The sequence below is a fragment of the Acomys minous genome (genome assembly GCF_964271855.1).
Source record: "Acomys minous genome assembly, chromosome: 16".
NCBI classification, from domain to species: Eukaryota; Metazoa; Chordata; class Mammalia; order Rodentia; family Muridae; genus Acomys; species Acomys minous.
The window spans coordinates 53744262-53763799 of NC_140498.1; the positions used below are offsets into that span (position 1 = coordinate 53744262).

Sequence of the window (19538 nt, forward strand, 5' to 3'; positions counted from 1 at the left end):
AGACATCTCTGAGTTTAAGCTTGTTTTGTCTCTGAACAAGACCAATAATAACTTATAACTGACTCCCAATGTAAATAAACATCTATACCCGATAAAAGCAACCAAAAACCTACCCAACTCCCTTTAAGGTTAATGGGGCATCATTCTCTTAAGGTTTCTTCTGGCTGACTTGGGACAAATAATACCTTTGTAGGGACCTAAATAAAATTGGGGAAAATGGTTAAACAAGCAGGAATAGCATTTGTGGCCCAGTTTCTAAATGTTGAGGAATTCCAGACTTAATTAAAGTCCTGTGTGAGACAGTCTGAAATGCTGTACCAATTGGGATTGAAAGCTTCTTTGCAGCTGTCCTAGGAGCTGTCCTGTTCTGCTGAAGAATAGCAACTGAAGCACTTGGTTCTAGAACATGAAGGATGCAGGATGTCAATGTCCAGCATGCTGAGAGGAATGAATCCTGTCAGGTCTGATCCAGGATCAGTGTCTGGTTCTTTTGTCTTGGAAACATATACTTTCTCACAAGCATTATACAGTCCTAAAATTATACATGTTTGAGGTGTGCCTCAGAGACCTACAGCAAATGGCATTTAAAGATGGTGTTATTATTTTAAAGCTTCTTTGACAATAAGACAGGTTAACTCCTGGCAACATCCAGCCTACCTCAAAGAAGATGATGAGCATCAACAACCTCCTTATGGAGATGGCTTCAAATGTGACAAACCAGCCACTGGGCAAAATGTCCTAATTTTAGCCACAAACAGAATTCTGCCTAAAAATGGGCAAGCTTGGATACAGGTAGAGTCAACGGCCAAACTTTGCCAAAACAGGGTAAGCAAGTCCTCAATAGTTCCTGCCTCACAAATATGTCTGTGAGATATATTGGGCCAGAAGGCTGAAGATGATGTTCCAACATTAAAAAGAGTTTTGGGTGTCTGATCAGGCAACAAACTGTCTCTTTCATTTTCTCATTTTTGGAAGCTAATCTGCACTTCCTGTCTATTCAGGTAATTAATTTTATTCCTTCTCAAGTCTCTGATGGGATTGAAGACCAGATAGTTCAATTTTACAATTAAGCTTAGTTCTTTAGGGGTTGAGATGTTTTTATGTCTGGATAGATGTTTTATGTTGATAAAGATGAGATGTGATAGATATTGATTTACATTCAGAATTTTAGACACACCAAGATAGGAAAGATGTTTTCTTCAAGGTTGTCAAATACAAATAGACAAAACACTATGAATGTAACATTTTTATAATTCCTGATTGTTTCATGGTTCTTCTTGCTGTAGGTAGTTTATTGTATATATGTGTAATAATATAAATGTATATGTAAAAAATAAAAAGAGAAAATCTTGTTTACTTTATGAATCATTTATAAAGATAATACCGAAGTATTTATCTATTTATGATTTTTGTTTGTTTAGTTTTGTGAGATGGGGTCTTGTGTAGCCCAGGCTGACTTCCAACTCAATATATTGACAAAAAAAAGATTACTATGAATTTTCTGCAGTTTTTGAAACTTTAATCCCTGTGCCTTAGTAACAGTCATTACCCATTCCTCCCTCCTTCTACCCCCCCCTCTCTCTCTCTCTCTCCCCCCTCTCTCTCTGTCTCCCTCATGTCCTTCTTCTATTTTTTATAACCTACTAAGTCCCATTAATGCTGACCATATGCACATGTGTGTAGCAAGATGTGCCCACTGGTACAATAGTGACAAAACTGTTGGTAGGGAAACCAACCACACTCCTGATTGTATTTGAGGCCTATTTCATAGGAGAGAATTCATGCCTAGTATTGTAAACATAATAAAATCCATGTCTAGGAAGACTATAGGTCCTAAAGGAGAACCTACCAATGTTGTTTTGTTAAATAATCATGTTATCAAACTTTTAAATATTTATGTTTATATCCATCAATCTGTGCTGCTCCCAACCTTGGTCTTTACTGTTAATGCAGAGACATAACAGTACAAAATGATGAAAATAAACAACTGTCAGTGGTCAGTCATGTTGGGACATCTATACCACCCCACCAAACCTCACACCCCTGCCCAGGGCTCAGGAAACATTGTGAAAGATGAGGTGAAAAGAATCCAAGAGTTGAAGAATGGTAGGAGAGGTGTGAATGGCTGGTGCTGGTATCTGCACAGGACAGAGCTTCTGCACTCATAAACCAGGAGCCACTGTGGTCACCCCACATCTTCAAATGCATTTTTGCCTGGCATCCTTCCCTTAAGGGACCTGAGTTAAACATAAAGCCAGATTTATGCAGCATGTTCCAGCTTAGAAACATTGAGAGGTATGGAGCCTTTGCTGGTGATACTGGTTTCAAGGTCATTCGAGTTCTTAGGCAGACAGTGTCTGAATAGGGAACCTCTCCAGGACAGCATGAATGACAGTCACCTCTTTGCTCTGTAAGGCCAAGGGAACATTCCCATATGGCACTGACTTAGATCATGGCTAAATGTGTGTCTGGTGGGCTAAGTGGGTGATTGCTTCACCATTTTTATCTGCTTTTCTGCTTAGGAAAGGAAAAGTTAACTAATTTTTGTACAAAGTACCAGAAATTGTACAAAGTCCAATGTACATCACTCTTTCTTAGCAAATGTCTAGAAGCTTCTGTCATCAATACTTCAACAAAAGGATCAATGCCAGCTTGAAAAAATAACTGGTACACTCTGAAATGTTAACTTACCTACTTCAAGAATTTGAAATCAAGCATAGAGAAGCAAGGGCATTTTTTATCAGCATGATGAAATCCTGAAGCTCTCCTCTCTTACAGCTCTCTTTAGCAATTTTTCTGGTGCTGGCTCAAATTTATCATTGAGCTGACTTTTACCCCAAATGGCACTTCATGAATAATTCATATTTACAAATATATGAAGTTGATGAAAAATTATTACTGCTGTAACTGACTTGAATAGCTGAGACATTTATCATCTTATCATTAATTTTTGATGGTTTGTTCCTTGGATAACAGAAAGTGAAGACTGTAAGGCCTGAAAGGGAAGCAAGCCCTACCCTTCTGTGCTTGGGGACCTCATTCCAACATTCTCAGACAGAAAAACAAGCAGCTGAGAGAAGAAACAGTGGCACTCAAGAGTGATGGACTTCCTCCAAATAGAGGTAAAGCCAAATGAAAGAGGCATTCTGGCATTAAACAACATAAATGCTACATAAATATTGGCTAAACCAAAGGAACTGGGTGTTTTCAAACAGAGAAAATGTGAACTTAAATACTAGTAAGTTCTCAGCAGTTAGAAACAAAAGCAAGTCTAAATCACCATGACTCCTAGTAGGAGCTGTGCTTTTCAAAGCAGGTTCACTCACCCAGCCCCATGTGGGACATTCATATCTCACCTGCCCTTCCAAGGATCACTGACCATCACAGAAGGGAAGCAGAGTCTGAAAGATCATAAGAGCCAGAGACAGTGGGTAACTACAGGGAAGTAGTGTTTTCCACACACAGTAGGGCAGTTGCACATATGAACTCACAGCGATTGTGACAGAATGCACAAGACCTGTGCAAGTGCAAGCCAGACCAAATCGCAGGATGGATGGACCAGGAAAGCCGGAAGTCCCACCACATCTGAGGTGCTATTGGCTGCTGTGGGAGAAAGTGTTGATTTTTTGTTTTTTTGGGCTTTTTTTTTTTTATCAGGAATGTAGAACAAAAGAGGCTGCCCAGGCTATGAGAGATGGTTCTACAGCCTTATACATACAGATCTCTCGTTTTTAAGGTTGAGAGAAAATACACTAGTCCTCTCTGTTTTCAGCACAAGATTTTGCATGGTGCAATCTTGGGGACCCTGGAAAAACTCATTTATTGAAATGCTTTCCATCTGTTGCTTCTTTGACCACCCCGTGTCAGGATAGACAGTGGAGTTTGCATTAGTTTACCCACTGAAGATTTTGAGAGACTTCAAAGCTTAATGTACATAGCCCAGGAAGTTTTCTAGTATGTGATGAAAGGTCACAGAATCCTCAGAGTGTACTTCCTGTTGTGTACCTCCTAGGTTTGCTTTCTTTTTAAGTAACATTTTATTAACTCTCTGAGAATTTCATACGTCTTTGATCATACTCACCGCTCTTCCCTCAACTCCTGCTGGTTCTGCCTCTGCTGAACTTCATCTACTCTCTCCCTCCCTCTTAAATCCACAAAGTCCAATCTGTGTTGCTCAACTGCTCTTGAGTACGGACCGGCCTGGAGGTGTTTTTAAGCACTACAGTAAAAAGCCAAAAATTAGGGATGAGACTGAGGGAGAAGAAGAGAACCTCACAGAAAAGAAACCATTTAGAGATGGTCCCAATTGCTTTGTCCCTGACTGTCCTCACAAGTGAGGTGGAAACTCTTGAGCACCCCTTCTCTGGGTCTCAAAGTTATGGAGTTTTTATTTTTTTTTATGTTTGTTATTATTTTCTGTGCTTAAAATGCTAATGTTCTAGTTAATCAGACCATGTATGTCACATCACTGGCATGCTGGGTCCTTCACAGTCCCCCTTCCTAGCTCAGTCTTCCATTTCCTACACAGAGTCAGCCTGTTGAGTTTGGAAAGTCCTCATTGTCAATAGGAAAGCAGCACAGGGAGAGAGCGGCTCAGTGGAGAGACCACTGTATGCTGAAGCAAAGGATGGATGGAAAGGAAAGCAGAGGCAAATTTCCAGGTAACTGATCCAAAACAAAGTCATGTCTTAAATATACAGATGTTTCCATGGGTGATATTCTTGTCCTTATCTTTGTTTTACAGACACAGAAAAATACCAGATGGATGCCAATGGAGCCAACAAATGTGTCTGACCATCCCAGCTGGACGACTGTAACTCAGACAAGGAGAACTGTGAAGACAATGGGGGTGGTTTTGCCTTTGATGTTAATCAATGGATTGATTAAAGTGAATATGGAACCAATCATTGAATAAAAGTTGGAACTGAAAACGTGTAATCTTTAAAAGAAAGGTTGTGCCAGGCAATGATTTCCTAGCTGTGATACTAAAATTGACGAAAGTTTAAAAAATATTACACTTAGAATTTAGCTGATTAAAGAATAAGATATTAATATTTCAAAGGAATTCATCAAGAATATGAAAGATAACAGGAAAAATAAGCAAATTGTTTATCTACATAAACATATATATGAAATATAGCTATTTAAAGAACTTCTAAATTCAACAACAAAAGCACAAATAATCTAACTTATGAACTGACAGGGGGTTGTGATGGGAATTTCTTCACTGAACATATACAAATGGCTGAAAACACAAAGTATGTGAGTGGAGGCCAGGAGCTGGGTTGGGGTATGAATGGGGCTAACAAGTAAAGTACAAGGGGTTTCCTTTCTGATTGAGAAAATATAAATTAGTGAGAATGGAGAAATAACACTGCTAATGTGCTGAAAGCCATAGATAGATGAGAGAGAGAGAGAGAGAGAGAGAGAGAGAGAGAGAGAGAGAGAGAGAGAGAATCATGTTAAAGTATATTTCTAAAAATATAAAAAAAGAATTGGGTTTGATTTGAAGAGAGTAGGACTGGTCAGACAGCAAATTATATGAAGAAAAAAAAACCTACCACTCTTCTAATTTCTCACTGAAGAATATTTTATTTAGGAAGACCATTGTGTGCATTATTCTGAACCTAATGGTTCCTCTGGTGCAGGGGTTCTCAACATGTGGGTCACGACATCTTTGGGGATTGAATGACCTTCTCACAACAGGAGAAACCTAAGACCATCAGACTATAAGACACTTACATTACTACTCCTAACAGTAGCAAAATTACAGCTATAAAGTAGCAATGAAAATAATTTTATGGTGGGAGGGGTCACCACAACAAGAGTAACTGTGTTAAAGGGTCACAGCACTAGAGTGGCTGTTCTCACCCACTCTACTCTGCTGAGATCAGAGAAGCTTCTGGAGCCTCTTGTGGAGAGCTGGTTGAGAGCAGTGCTGTTCTTCCTTGACAACAGCAAAGATTCCCAGTTAGAAAACACTGGACAGCAGCGACAGCCACTCGCTTGCCATTGCCCTGACTGGCCCATGGACTCCAGTGTCTTCACACAAGTCTCTCAGCCTGGAGGGTGGAAAGGAAATCATTGCCAGCGTATATTCAAGGCTTGGGCTCAACCTGATTTTACATTCTTCCTGGCTTCATATGTGGTGGAAGTATATGGAATGCTCCAAAATAAAACGTAAAATGCAAGAAAAAAGTCAATTTGCCCCACTAATAGCAACCGAAGAACGTGTATCATTTGAGTATTGCTGACAATGTTTTAATTGCTAAGGCACTTTCTCGTGACAGAAAACTGTGTTTGGCATTCTTCTGAGCTCTAAACCGAACTATTTTTGGATTTAGAGATAGACATTCCCAATTCACAAGGTGTAGTCAGACCAACATAAGGACATTATTTTAACATCCTAGCAGGAGGAATCAGCCTTTCCCCGGGGCAGCAGGCTGTGATTTGAAGAAGGATCTATCTGTAGTATTTGTGATGCCCATGGTTGATACAGATGTTATAACCGAATAGATAGGAATCTTCTTTCTTTCCACACTATCATGTGGGCACTGCCTAATAGGAACCAAAAGCCTATTTCATGCCTGATCAGCCAAAATGCAACCGCGTCAGCCCTGTCATACTAGCAAGACTGAAATCCCTATCCTACGACATCAGAGAACCGTATCCCCTCCTCAGTGGCATCTCTTGATGCTTGATAACTCCTGGTGTATTAACTAGGTATATTAACATGTGTCGTGTGCACAGGAACTGACCCTTGCTGAAAGCATCATTCAAAATGGTGTTCTATACAAGGATTCTTGGACAAAGAGAATGTTTCTACCTCACGCAAAGAGGTCTGGTCCTCAGACATGGACAGAAAAGAAACATCACTGTTTTCTGTTCCACAAAGTGGGTATGGAAGAAAATTAACTTGAACTAGTAAGCGTGTGTGTGTCTGTGTGTGTGTGTGCATGCGCATGTGCATGCATGTGTGTCTGTATTATATCTGTGTGTTTATATATTCCTAATTCCTAATATATATACATATATATATTCCTAATCTATGGCTAATTTCCATAAGTGTTAGTGCTCAACAAATGGTGTTAATTCTATTTTTATTGCTAATAAAACAGTATAGCAACAACCTCTTATTATTGGAAAGGTCATCTGAATAAATAAGCAAATTGTATGATGTCTTTGACTTCATCTTTGGCATTTTGTTGCTATTAGAATCCAAGCCAACACAACTAGGTCCCTGAGTTACAAAATTCATTACCTACTATGTAGGTACTATGTATGGAGACCATGGGTGTCATAGACTCTGATCTACCTTCTAGTTCACACTTTCAGAAGTAGGATTAAAAAGTGTATATAAGAGAAAGGCAGTGAGGGGTCATGTAAAAGTGAGATGGGGGCACTGGAATGAGCACATCAAATATTATTCATACAGTGATGGTATGGCTAGAATTGTATGCACCACTTTTTAGAGCAGTCATTTGTTTAGTTTCATAGTAAGGTGGCTTCAGGCTTATTGGGGACAAAGCACAACCCCAGAGAAGCAAGCATGTCTTAGCTCAATATTTACAGGACCAGCATGGCAGATGGGTTGGGACTCACAGTTTGTGACACTGGGAGCAAGTTGGAGGCCACTGGTGAGCACTGAGTGAATCATGGGAGTTACAGAAGAGACGAAGCGAGACTCACACTCTACTCTGGCTTTTGTGTGATGCCCCAAGCCTAGAGCTGGATATTGCAAGTGGTTTTTCTCTCTATCCCTTAGTTTCCAGAATAACAATTCCTGAGATCCATTAAATATTATATAAATTTTATATATTATATTTATATTATATTATATTATATATTATATAAAATTTACATAATAACATATTATAAATATCATATAAACCTATGCCATCTAGTTAGGCTCTTTTCTGACCAGCTCATAAATTAAAATAATCCACTAATCTACATTCTGCCACATGACTAGTTACCTGAGCTCAGGCACCGTGCATACATCTTCCTCACATTTTGGCAGCTATATCTTCCTGAGCCTGGCTCTATCACAGAATCCCTTTTACCTGCCAGAAGCCCCACTATTCCCTGTCTCAACCATATGCCATAGGTCTTTCCATTGACAGGTGTCACTTCCATACAATACACAAGAGATTCCTTCTACATCTGGATGATGGTATTATTTGACCAATGCGGAACTTGATTGGTTTATAGTCTCTCCTCATTTTCAGTAAGAAGCAAAGGTGGAAATAAGCTTAAAAATCAGCCTGACTTTAGGTGCCTGGTAGTCTATTCAGAGTTCATATTTGAATTGAGGTCACATCAGAGAGTGTCATCAGGTTCATGGTGGAGGAATATGCCACAAGAAACCTGCATGGGTGACACTTTACAGGAAAAATAAAGATGTCTCTTTTGAGATGTCACATTAAAAATGGGCTTTGGGGTGTGAGTTCTTGGCTAGAGATCACCTTGGATCTTATACACCGATCCCTGCTGGTCCTACTTATGACATCCACTGCTTACAGGCTACACTGTGGATGTCTCGAACCAATCTGCATTCTAGTGATGGATAGGCCGATCCAAGACTTCATGATCACGGGAAATGAGAGAATTATAAGCTGTGATTTCCACAGTCTCGCACATGAACATACTCTCTCCTAGAATGCCCACAGTAGGTGGCCATGATGACTCATATCATTGTAAACTTCCTTTTGGTGAATGTACCCACAATGTTGAGTATTTTACAATATCATTTACAACCTCCACAACAACACTAGGGCTTAGGCAGAACTTTTACATATAGTTTATAAACAAATAAACCAAGGCTCCTGGCATTTAAACAAATTATCCCTAGAACATAGAATTCAAAGGAAACTGCTTTGGTCTGAGGCATCACATGGTGGCCTTTCTCACCACCGTTTGCATTCATGTGTGTTTGCCTTGAGGCATGACACCTTGCTTGGGCAGGTCCTGTTAGTGCCAACTGGTCCTTTAATAAGGTTCCATCCTTCGATCTCTGAGGTCTCTAACAAAAGAAAAACAAAAATTAATCAGAGAAGAATCATTTGGGTGTGATAGTGTAAACATACAGCACCAGCACTCCAGAGACTAAGGCAGGAGAATTGCTGTGACTTCAAGGCCAGCCTGTGTTGTATAAGGGATACCAGGCCAAAGACAGGGCTACAATAGTAGGACCTCGTCTCAAAAGCCAAACACAAAAACACAAACACATTACAACCCTCTGTCTATTATATATGCATGTAGAATAATCATGATTCTTATGGGCTATAAAAAGTATAAGGCTATAAGAATTGTATAACACACTGTAAAAAAATTATAAATCTCAAAATTGCTAGGTGGGAAGGACATAAAGTTCTCATCAAATTCTGCAGCTCGCTGAATGCAAAGCAAATGCACTTTTCTAGAAGAGTCTCAGGAGTGATTTTTAAGCTCAGGAGAGATTCCTTGCCTCCCTTGATCTTTCGGTGCAGATGAGCAGACTGTGGGGCCAGTGCTGAAGAAACACAGCCACAGCTTTTTGAACAACTCACTTCAAGAGGGATCCTAGATAGTCTTCGTCCTGCTGGGGCTTAAGACCCAGGGCTGGGGCCAGGGTGGATTGGTACCCTTTGGGGGCCTCCCCTTCTCTGAGAAGAAGGGGGGATTTCGTGAGTGGGCCATGAAGGTAAGACTGGGAGGAGAGAAAGGAGGGGCCTGGGGTCAGGCTGTTAAGTGATTAATTTTTTTAAGTACACAAAAAGAGGATACTAAAACATAAAAATTTAGTTTGTGTGCCTTTCATTTTCCAGAGTGAAAGTCCATCTTGGGGCGGTGAGAGTAGTCACTAGTCTCTCCCCCTTTGATTAAAAACGTTTAAAGCCAAGATCTTTTCAAAGACTGATTTCTATCTTCTGGGTATGGGTGTTTTGCCTGTACATATGTGTTTATGTGCTCCACATGGATGCAGTGCTCACAGAAGCCGGAAGGGGGCTCCCCTAGAACTGGAGTTGCAGACATCTGTAAGCTGCCATGCTGGTGGTGGAAAAAGAACCTGGGTCCTCTGCAACAGCAGTCAGTGCTCTCAACCACTGAGCCATCACTCCAGGTAATTAAGGAAGGATGCTTAAGGTGCCAGGTACTGAAAGGGTACTTAAAAAAAAAAAACTAATGTAAAGCAGGAAAAAACAGAAATGCAATTTTGTGGTTTGGAGAGCTTTTTAAGATCCCTGCTGTGAAAACAACATAGATTTCTGAATTCTTTCTCTATGAAAAATGATGGGAATGTCTGAGCTCTAAGTGAGAGACACTCCAAGCTGTTCCTACTCATGCAGCCCATGGCGGAATGAAACATTTGATTTCATACAGGCACCTGCAGAGGATTTAACAGTCTCTGTAATAGGTGAAGGATTTCAATTTAAGGGAGGACTGTTTGTTTGTTTGTTGCTTTCTATAAGGTTTGCTACAAAGAATTTGCCATGCTTTTTGATATCTTTGTAGGAAAGTATATTAAGACTCAGAAGTAGTAAAATCAGGCATCTAAAGTGTCTGGAAAATCCTTTTTCCAGTGACAGGGAAGCTAACGTCCTGAAGAGAATTCCTTGGCACCATCTCTACCCTCTGATGCTTATTCATCTAATCAGCTATGTCAGATATATACTGTATTAAGCTGTTTTCTTTTGCTGTAACAAAATTTCTGAGGCTGAGTAATACATAAAGAATAAAGCTTTCTTTGGTTGATGATTTGTTGGGAACACTGGAAAATCTGAGATTGGATGATCTCTATTTGCTTGGCCCCTGATGAGGGCATGGTGGCAGAAGGCATCAAGAGAGTTGGAAAAGATGGGAGAGAGATCACACAGGGAGCCAGGAAGCCAGAGACGTTATGACAATGTGTGTTCATGAGAACTTACTGAGGACAATACATAATCCCATCCAAGGTCCACCCTTTGATGTGATCTCTCTGGACTACAAGACCTGAAAAGACCACACCAACTAATACCCAAACACAGACAGAGGAAAATTTCACAAATCTCTACCCTTAGACAATGAACTGTGGGCAGTCAATGGATGCTGAGGAAGAGAAAAACAATTCTTTCTTTCTTCCTTTTGTTTATTCAAGGATGATACCTCAACTATAAAAACACAGCTCTTAACACATGCAAATGAGAGGTACACTAATTGGACTCAGTAGGTTGTGTTTGTGTGTCTGTGTGCATGTATGTACACAAAGAAACACACATGGATAATTATAGAAAAGAAGGTTATAAATCTGCCCAGGCTTTACAATGTGTAAACTATGCAATCACTTAATTTCTTTCTACCTCAATTTCTTATGCATAAAATATAGGCAATCATAGCATCTTCTCATGGAACTACTTGGATTACACAGCTTAATTTTGTTGTTGTTGTTGGTGGTGGTGATTGTGGTTCTGGTTGGTTTTCTTTTTTTTTTTAATTTTAATTTATTATAATTTATTCAGATTATACCCCAATTGCTATCCTCTGGCTTGTATCTTCCCATTCTCACGCTCCCTTCCTCTTCCATCCAATTCACCTCCCCTAAACCTCTGACAGAAGGGGACCTCTTCCCCCACCATATGACCACACAGACTATCAAGTTTCATCCAGATAGTCTGCTTCCCCTTCCTCTGTGTGCTGCCTCCTCACTAAGGGGAAGTGACCAAATCAGGGGCAACAGAGTTCATGTCAGAGGCAGTTCCCACTCTCCCCACAATCATGGAGAATTAGCTGTCCTTGGCTAGATATGAAAGGTACTCTAGATTTACTGAATGCATTGTCCTTGGTTGGTGCAACAGTTTATGCAGGCCCTGCTGGGTCCAGATCCACTGGCATTAATGGTCTCTTTGGGGGGGGGGGCTCCTGAACCCTCTGGGTCTTTCCATTGCTTATTCCTCCATACCACTCTTACCTGGAGTCCACCAGCAAGTTCCAGCATCTATCCAGATCCCCCCACTGAGTGGACTCTCTCAGAGGACATCTATGTTGGGCTAATATCCACTTATAAGTGAGTTTATACTGTGCATGTCTTTCTGGGTCTAGGCTACCTCACTCAGGATGATCATTTCTAGCTCCATCCATTTGCTGCAAATTTTAAGAATTCCTTGTTTTTAATAGCTGAGTAGTATTCCATTGTGTAAATGTACCAGTTTCTTTATCCATTCTTCAGTTGAGTGATATCTAGGTTGTTTCCAGATTCTGGCTATTATGAATGAACCTGCTATTAACATAGTTGAACAAATGTTCTTTTTGTATGGTGGAACATCTTTTGAGTAAATTCCCAAGAGTGGTATACCTAGGTCATGAGGTATACTACAATAGTATACTTGAGGTATACTATTACCAATTTTCATAATACTATTACCAATTTTCTGAAAATTCACCAGATTGACTTTCAAAGTGGTTGTACAGGTTTGCACTCCCACCAGCAAAGATGGAGTGCTCCCCTTTATCCACATCCTCACCAGCATGTGCTGTCACTTGAGTTTTTGATCTAAGCCATTCTGACAGGTGTAAGATGGAATCTCAGAGTTGTTTTGGTTTGCATTTCCCTGATAATTAAGGGCATTGAACATTTCTTTAAGTGTTTCTCAGCCATTTGATATTGCTCTGTGAAGAATTCTCTAGTTCTGTACCCCACTTTTTAATTGGGTTATTTGGTTTGGTGGTGTTTAATTTCTTGAGTTCTTTATATATTTTGGATATTAGCCCTTTGTCAGATGTAGGGTTGGTAAAGATCTTTTCCCAATTGGTAGGCTGTCACTTGGTTCAAACAGCTTAACATTTATAAAGCACTTGGAACAGTGCCTAGTGTGCAATGATGGCTACTTTTTTTCTTTTTCGGGAGACAAATGAAATTCTGAGTTCTGTCCCACGCACTTCCATGTTGTAGTTGTACCTAAGAACAAGATCTCAACCCCCACTCTTTATGCTGTTGTCTGTTAAATGCAATTGCACTGTGTAGAATCAGATTTTTTAAAAAGTAGGTTTCTGAGAAAGTGAGGAATGCATGCAAAATTAAAACAAAAAGGCCTTGAACAGGGGACAGAGGCATTCCTATTTTTGAGGTTAGCTATATTTGTGACTAATAAATTTAAATTAAGTAGAACTCACCCAGAGGGAAAACTCAATACAGCACATAGATAAGAGCAACAGGTTTCTGACTGGCTTAACCACAATGTTGAGTGTGAGAACGAGTCCTCATATCCTAACACAGGATTTCAGAGCTGGGGATGTGGGGCTATGACCATCCCAGTGGAAGAATCCATCCTGCCCTTAACTGTAGGGCCAGTTCTTGAGTTTCCAAGCATGTGTTTTTAATCACCACTCCCAATGGTAGAAAGAAAACCTAATATTTCATAGGATAGAGAAGAGCTAATTGGTTAAAAATGTACAAAAGGTTTCCATTGTTCTATGCATCTGTAAGCTGATATCTTCTCACCTGGGATGCTGTTGGGTCTGGGAAAGCATCAGACAAGGGGGAAATAAGCTGAGAATATGCCATTTGATTTCTTTGTGTTAGGGATTGGCCATGTGAGGCAAAAGCATTACAGACCACATGAGGTCCCAGGGCCATATGAGGTTTCCATGGTGATCATGGGTAAGTCCTGGAGGTGAACCCAGGGAAAAAGGCTTCCAAATTGACTTGCTGTTCTGGTAGTCAGGCAGGGCTCATTAGGATTGTCTTGGCAGCTGAAGGGTTGTATGACATGGAAGATGAACAAAGTAGCAGCTTGATTCAGGGCAAGAGCCTGGGACACGATAGTGTACAAAATGTCTCTTCATCCTCAGGGCAAAGTCTAGAGGAGGTCACAGAGGGGAGATCAAGAACAGGGCTAGGCAAGGCTCCCCTGTAGCATCAACTTACAGACTCAGCCTGTTTCAAGGAGCCAATGAAACGTTTGTCCTTTGGTGTCAGGGAAAAAAGTAAAAGAAAGGAAAATTGAAAAGCGAAGAGAGAGGAGAGAGAGTCACAGCAGGTGATGGTTTAGGACTTGTTCTAATTTGTTTTGTAATCTCTACTTGCCAAGCTACACTAGACCTCACTCCATATTGCTCTGCTTAGTGCCCACGACATCCGTGAGCTGTAGATATAATTATTTGGCATGCTGACAACACAAGGATGACACTCACATCTGCCCATCTCTGTAACCTTTTTCTACCTTAACCCCAGAGCCAGACTCATGGAAGACCTCAGAGAGGCTGCCCATAGGTCACCTGGTGCGAGTAACTACATCAACATCCATCCACTCGAGTTTTCATCTATTTCCTGAGAAGTGTGACCTGAGCATTTATTTCCTTTTCTCTGGCTGCTCACAAACGAAACCAATCTGCTTGTGGCAGCTTCTGAGCTGCTCTGGGAGACAAATAAAGCCAGGGAGGTGGGAAATGAAGGAAGCTTCTATAGTTAAAGGGCTGAGACCACTACCTTCCGGGTGATTGACTGAAAAGCATGCTTCACCCAAATCACAATTCTAGAAGCCTGGTGAGATTTTCAAAGAAAACCCAACCACAGTGGGAAAACTAACCAAGTTTCCTTGCCCAAGAGGTTTTCTATTTTCAAGCCTTACACAGCCCACACTTCAGCTATGGTACAGCCAAGGCTCCCAGAGCTCTTTCACATGTGTGTTGAACTACCCACTTCTCTCTCTTCACACCGGGCCAGTGGTCCCCCTAGAATGTCACCTCCGTTTTCAGTTTATTGCTATTTTTGTCCATTCTCTCTCTTCTACAGTTGGAAAAATTCACCTGCAGACAAAATTCTTTAATAATATGGCCACCCTTCAGTATCCATGAGATGTTGGCAGATATCCAAATCTACAATTTGTACCATAAAAATCCCCAACTCTTTATACACAGCCATATAGTGCTTGCATAAAGCCTATATACACCATCCTGTGTACCATAAACCATCTCCAGGTGGCATCTAACACCTAACACCATATAGAATGCATGTTAATAGCTGTACAGATACACAGCTTGGGCAGTAGCATGGAAAGAAAGTATTCTCTGTGTGCTCAGTACAAATGCAATCTTCTGAATATTTCTAACCCGTGGTTGGGAGAATCCCTAGGAATAGAGTCTGAAGCCACGGAAAGCTGATGGCATACCATTGCTCTATGCACAATGGAATGACCCAGTTCACAGTCAACTGGCTAACACAATGCTAGGGTCTTTTGTGGGATCCGTTCTAATGTCATCACTCTGAAGGAATTTCTGTGTCTCTCACTTTAACAGGGAGCATGAAGTTTCCTGAAACAATTAGATCTCTTGCTTCCAGTAGACTTGAATGGTCTCCTGAGAGAAAGGCCTTTATGAGAAGAAATGCTAACTGATCTGTCTGAAGATACATTGTGCTCCAGCTGTGGGTATGGTTGTAATCTTCTCTGCTACAATGTCTGTACGGAAACCCCCTGGGAGAGAAACATGAATTTGCTCTGTCTGTGAATATTAGGCATGTAGGATAAGGTCAGATATGTTTCCTCCTTCTTTTCAGTATGTGTGAGTTCTCTATACAACTCTTCCTCTCCTCTGCTGGTCATGTATCCTAGCCCCATGTGTGACTCTCTCATAGCTATGGGGTTTAGTGACTGTAGGGTATAGAAGCCTGTAGTCAGAGCCTCAGGGTTCAATGACCTATTGACCTGTAGGACTTGTACTACTGCCTAGTGATTGACCCTTACTATGGATCTGCAGCCCTCAGTGAGGTAACGGTGATAGTGATGGTTTGTTGTTTCCTCTGAGAACCATTTGAGTTAAATATGTCTAGCACTCTGAAAGGACTGAGCACATCAAACACCCTTGGATATGTCAGCGGCTATGGCTGCTGTTCCTACCGGTATTCCCATCATTGCAACTTGACATATCTACCAACATAAATCTTGGAACTAATATTTACTGATGATCAAGCAAAGTGGGTAGGAATACAATCTGTGTGATTTAATCTTTGAAATCATTTTTCAAAGCAGTAGTGGAGTTATCTGTTTATCTATTGCTTCATGACAAACTATCCAAAATGTATCACTATGCTATAATAAAGGGTGCCATTCGACAATGACCATGTTTTATGCATATGAATGGTGCAAGGAAGGAATTGGAACCAGCACAGAAGCTGGTTCTCCACTGTGTCTGAGGCCATGGTTGGGAAGGACAATGAAGTACTTGGGTGTTGAAATCAAACAGAAGTTCTTTTGCCCATCTGTCAGGCACTGACATTGGGTTCCTTGAAGGATGCTGTTGGCCACCACTGTTGACTCATAACCTGTCTATAAGCCCATTAAATCTTGTCCATCTGCTAATTATTTTATTCTCAGGAATGTACTGAGTCTTCTTTTGCCTTGATTCAGGTCAGAGATCTTTAATACTCTGTCACAGGAATTTCTAACTGGCTGTTTATCATATGCATCTCATTTTCTTTCAATTATCTTTTGTTGCTCTTGTTTGAGAAACATCTCATAACCCAAGGACATCTGGGACTCTACGTAGCCCAGGCTGGGATTATGGAGTGTGCCACCAAAGCCTGAGACAAGTTAACTTTGCTTTAAAAGTTCTTGACATTTTTCTAATGAATTTATTCTTTCATCTCTTTCAGGAGCCAACACCATACTTGCAAGCATATCATCCAGAAATTCATGTCAAAATTCTTTTCAGGGACTGAGGAGGGGGTGCAGCTTGGTAGCAGAGTACTTGCCTGGCAAGTACAAGGCCTAGAGATTTTCCTCAAGAACTGAACAAAAAAATGACCTTCATTTCTTTCCTTCTGCTCATTCCCCTGAAACACCAAATTGACCATGTGAAGCTGAAATGTAGACATGTTTGTCTTTAATGCTCCTTAGATGACAGTGGCCAGATGGAAAGTCTGGTTCCTATGACAGATGACATGGAAAGAGAGAGGGCCCTAGGGTGATATGCAGAGAAGGAGAGGTACTGCTAAGGCTCTTAGGTGTATTTTTCAGGCATTCCTGCCAAGGCACAAGCATATCAGTGAATCTCGTTGACTCATCCAGGCCTCCGTCTGGCAGATGGCCATGGCTTTGGATAATACTGCACAAAGTCGGGATGTAAATGAAACAGACCGTTTTAGGCTGGCAAGATGGTTCAGCCGGTAAAGGCTGCCAGATTCCAAGCCTGACTACCTGAGTTTGGTACCCAGGACCCACAGGATGGAAGGAGAGAACCAACTACCTCACCTCGTGCTCAGGTATTTTAAGCTACCAAGTTTGTGGGTAGTTTGCTGTGAAACAATGAATATATTTATCGTGTTCTCAAGTAGTTACAGAGGCTTGTGATTAAAATAACCTTAATATGGTTAAAATCTTGTGTGCTCTCCATTTTTAATTTTATGGTGGTGGCTCTCTTTAGTTATCTCCAAAGCTTTATGGAAACAATTATTTCTACCCACCCTACTCTTTTTTCCCTCCACCTTTGTGACAGAACATGCAACTTCTGCCCCATGCCCATTACCACAAAATCAAGTGAATTATCTTTTGGAAAAAGATGTATTTAGATCTACTTTTTCAAAGGTTCACCTAATTGCCATAATGACTTAACTTTATAGTAACATAAACACTACAAAAGTCTGTTGGCTATTAGCCTTTTGTTGATTATTCAACTAATATTTACTGAACTACCTATATATATCAAGTATATATTGTGTTTGTTGGTCGAGAAAGAGAGAGAAAGGAGAGCACACACACACACACACACACACACACACACACACACACACAGAAAGAGAGACAGACAGACAGACGGACGGACGGACAGAAGAGACAGAGACTCCCAGCCAATTTACTCTTGTATGAGATAGACATACAGGCTAACAAAGAATCTAAAGGCAGTTTGAAAAAGAAGAAAGGAAGGAAAGTCATGAGGATGATTAAGGAAAATATCCTCGAATGAAATGGTTCAGAGTCAAGCTGCGGTAGACTGAAGGCATCACCTTCCTGTCTTGCAAAAATTCTTCCCAGAGCTAGGACTTAAACAATGTCTACTCTTTCTCCTAAGGCTACAGTCACAAAAGGAGGCACCCACTGCACCTGGAAAGCCTTACCCAGCAGGGATGACAGTCTCCCCATTGCTGCCTTAGATGGGGGCCCCTTTTAGTCTTCTCTGGCCTCTATATATTCTAGCGTTTTCCCCAGGCCATGTACAGAGCTGCCAGATGTAGGTAGATGTTGTACTCTGTCCCTTTATGAGGGGTTGGGGTGGAATGCAAACCAGCAAGACCAACTGCGATTGGTCTTTTGCTAGGGGTAGGCTGAACTCTTCAAGATCACAGTTGATTGGTTGGGAGGACAATCACTCATGACCCTGTCTCAGATTTGGGTCCACAGTCTCTGCCAGTGTTGTCTGGTCAAGGCAAATGTTTAAGGAACATTATGTGTTTGGCAGGGGGGTGGCGGGGCACGGGGATGGGGAGCTTGGTGGACCAGATCCTCCTGCAGGTCAGCGTTCTTTCTGCTCACTGAAGACAAACCTTCCCCCTCACAAAATAATTGAGTGGAGAATGGAGAGTAGGGTATGACTTTCACACAAACTCTGGTGCCCCATATTTGACCACGTCCCCTGGATGGGGAAGCCTGGTGGCACTCAAAGGAAGGATAGCAGGCTACCAAGAAGAGACTTGACACCCTATGAGCATATAAAGGGGGAGGAGGTCTCCCTCAGTCACAGTCATAGGGGAGGGGAGTAAGGGGAAAATGAGAGGGAGGGAGGAATGGGAGGATACAAGGGATAGGATAACAGTTGAGATGTAATATGAATAAATTAATAAAATATATATTTTTAAAAAAGGTTCACAGTCACTAGATGGTCCAGACCCTGACAATGTTTTTCCTGACTCAAGTGCATTTCTATAGAGAAGAGGTTAATTTTTCTCTTCTCTCCGGCCATGCGTGTGTCTTTTCTCGCTCAAAAGATTCTTAGAATGCTAAGAACATCACGTGTCTCACACCACTCCTTTGAAGGAAGGTCAGCCACAAGAGAAAGTTCTGAGAAGCTGAGGCCCACAAGTCTCTTTTTGACTTCTTAGTATCTTGAAGATCATTTATTTTGAAATCACCCCAGCTCTTTATTTCCCAGAAAGCTGAGAAACTACCCAGTGGGGTCCACAGGACAAACTCAACCTGCAGATGTAGGTTATTTGGCATTCGTGGCGTTTTTAAGTATTTTGAGTAAATTGTTCACATATAAAATTTAGGAAAATTTTGCAGGAAAACTTAAATCCTTCTCTCCTTTTAAAATATGTGATCTGTCGAGATGTAACCAATGTTCTAACTGGGGAAGCTACTATAAGTCACATGACCTCCACTTCTCCTGAGCACCGCCTAGCAAGCCCCACTCCTGTATTCTTAGAAATAACAGAGAAATAGACCTGAAGAGACTGTAAAGGCATCTCTAGACTTAACGTTGATTGTTTGCGCAACCAGAGCTGACTCTCGAATCCAGGCCTCAACTATTTATTTATTCAGGTTTTGCCTGTCTCTCTTTCTTCCAACCCCACCTAGCTGCTCACCAGGATG

At 41.1% G+C, this 19538-nt stretch overlaps 1 long non-coding RNA gene across 3 annotated transcripts in view; it reads right to left on the minus strand.

Moving 5' to 3' along the window:
- Positions 1-19538, minus strand: part of LOC311587361 — a 31037-nt gene that overhangs the window by 4539 nt on the left and 6960 nt on the right. For 2 of the 3 annotated variants that reach the window (XR_014775835.1, XR_014775836.1), the window contains exons 2-3: positions 8911-9022; positions 4082-4219 (exon numbers count right to left, since the gene is read on the minus strand). This is a non-coding gene — a long non-coding RNA (uncharacterized lncRNA). The remainder of the gene's footprint in view (positions 1-4081; positions 4220-8910; positions 9023-19538) is intronic. The other variant, XR_014775834.1, reaches the window with a different exon arrangement.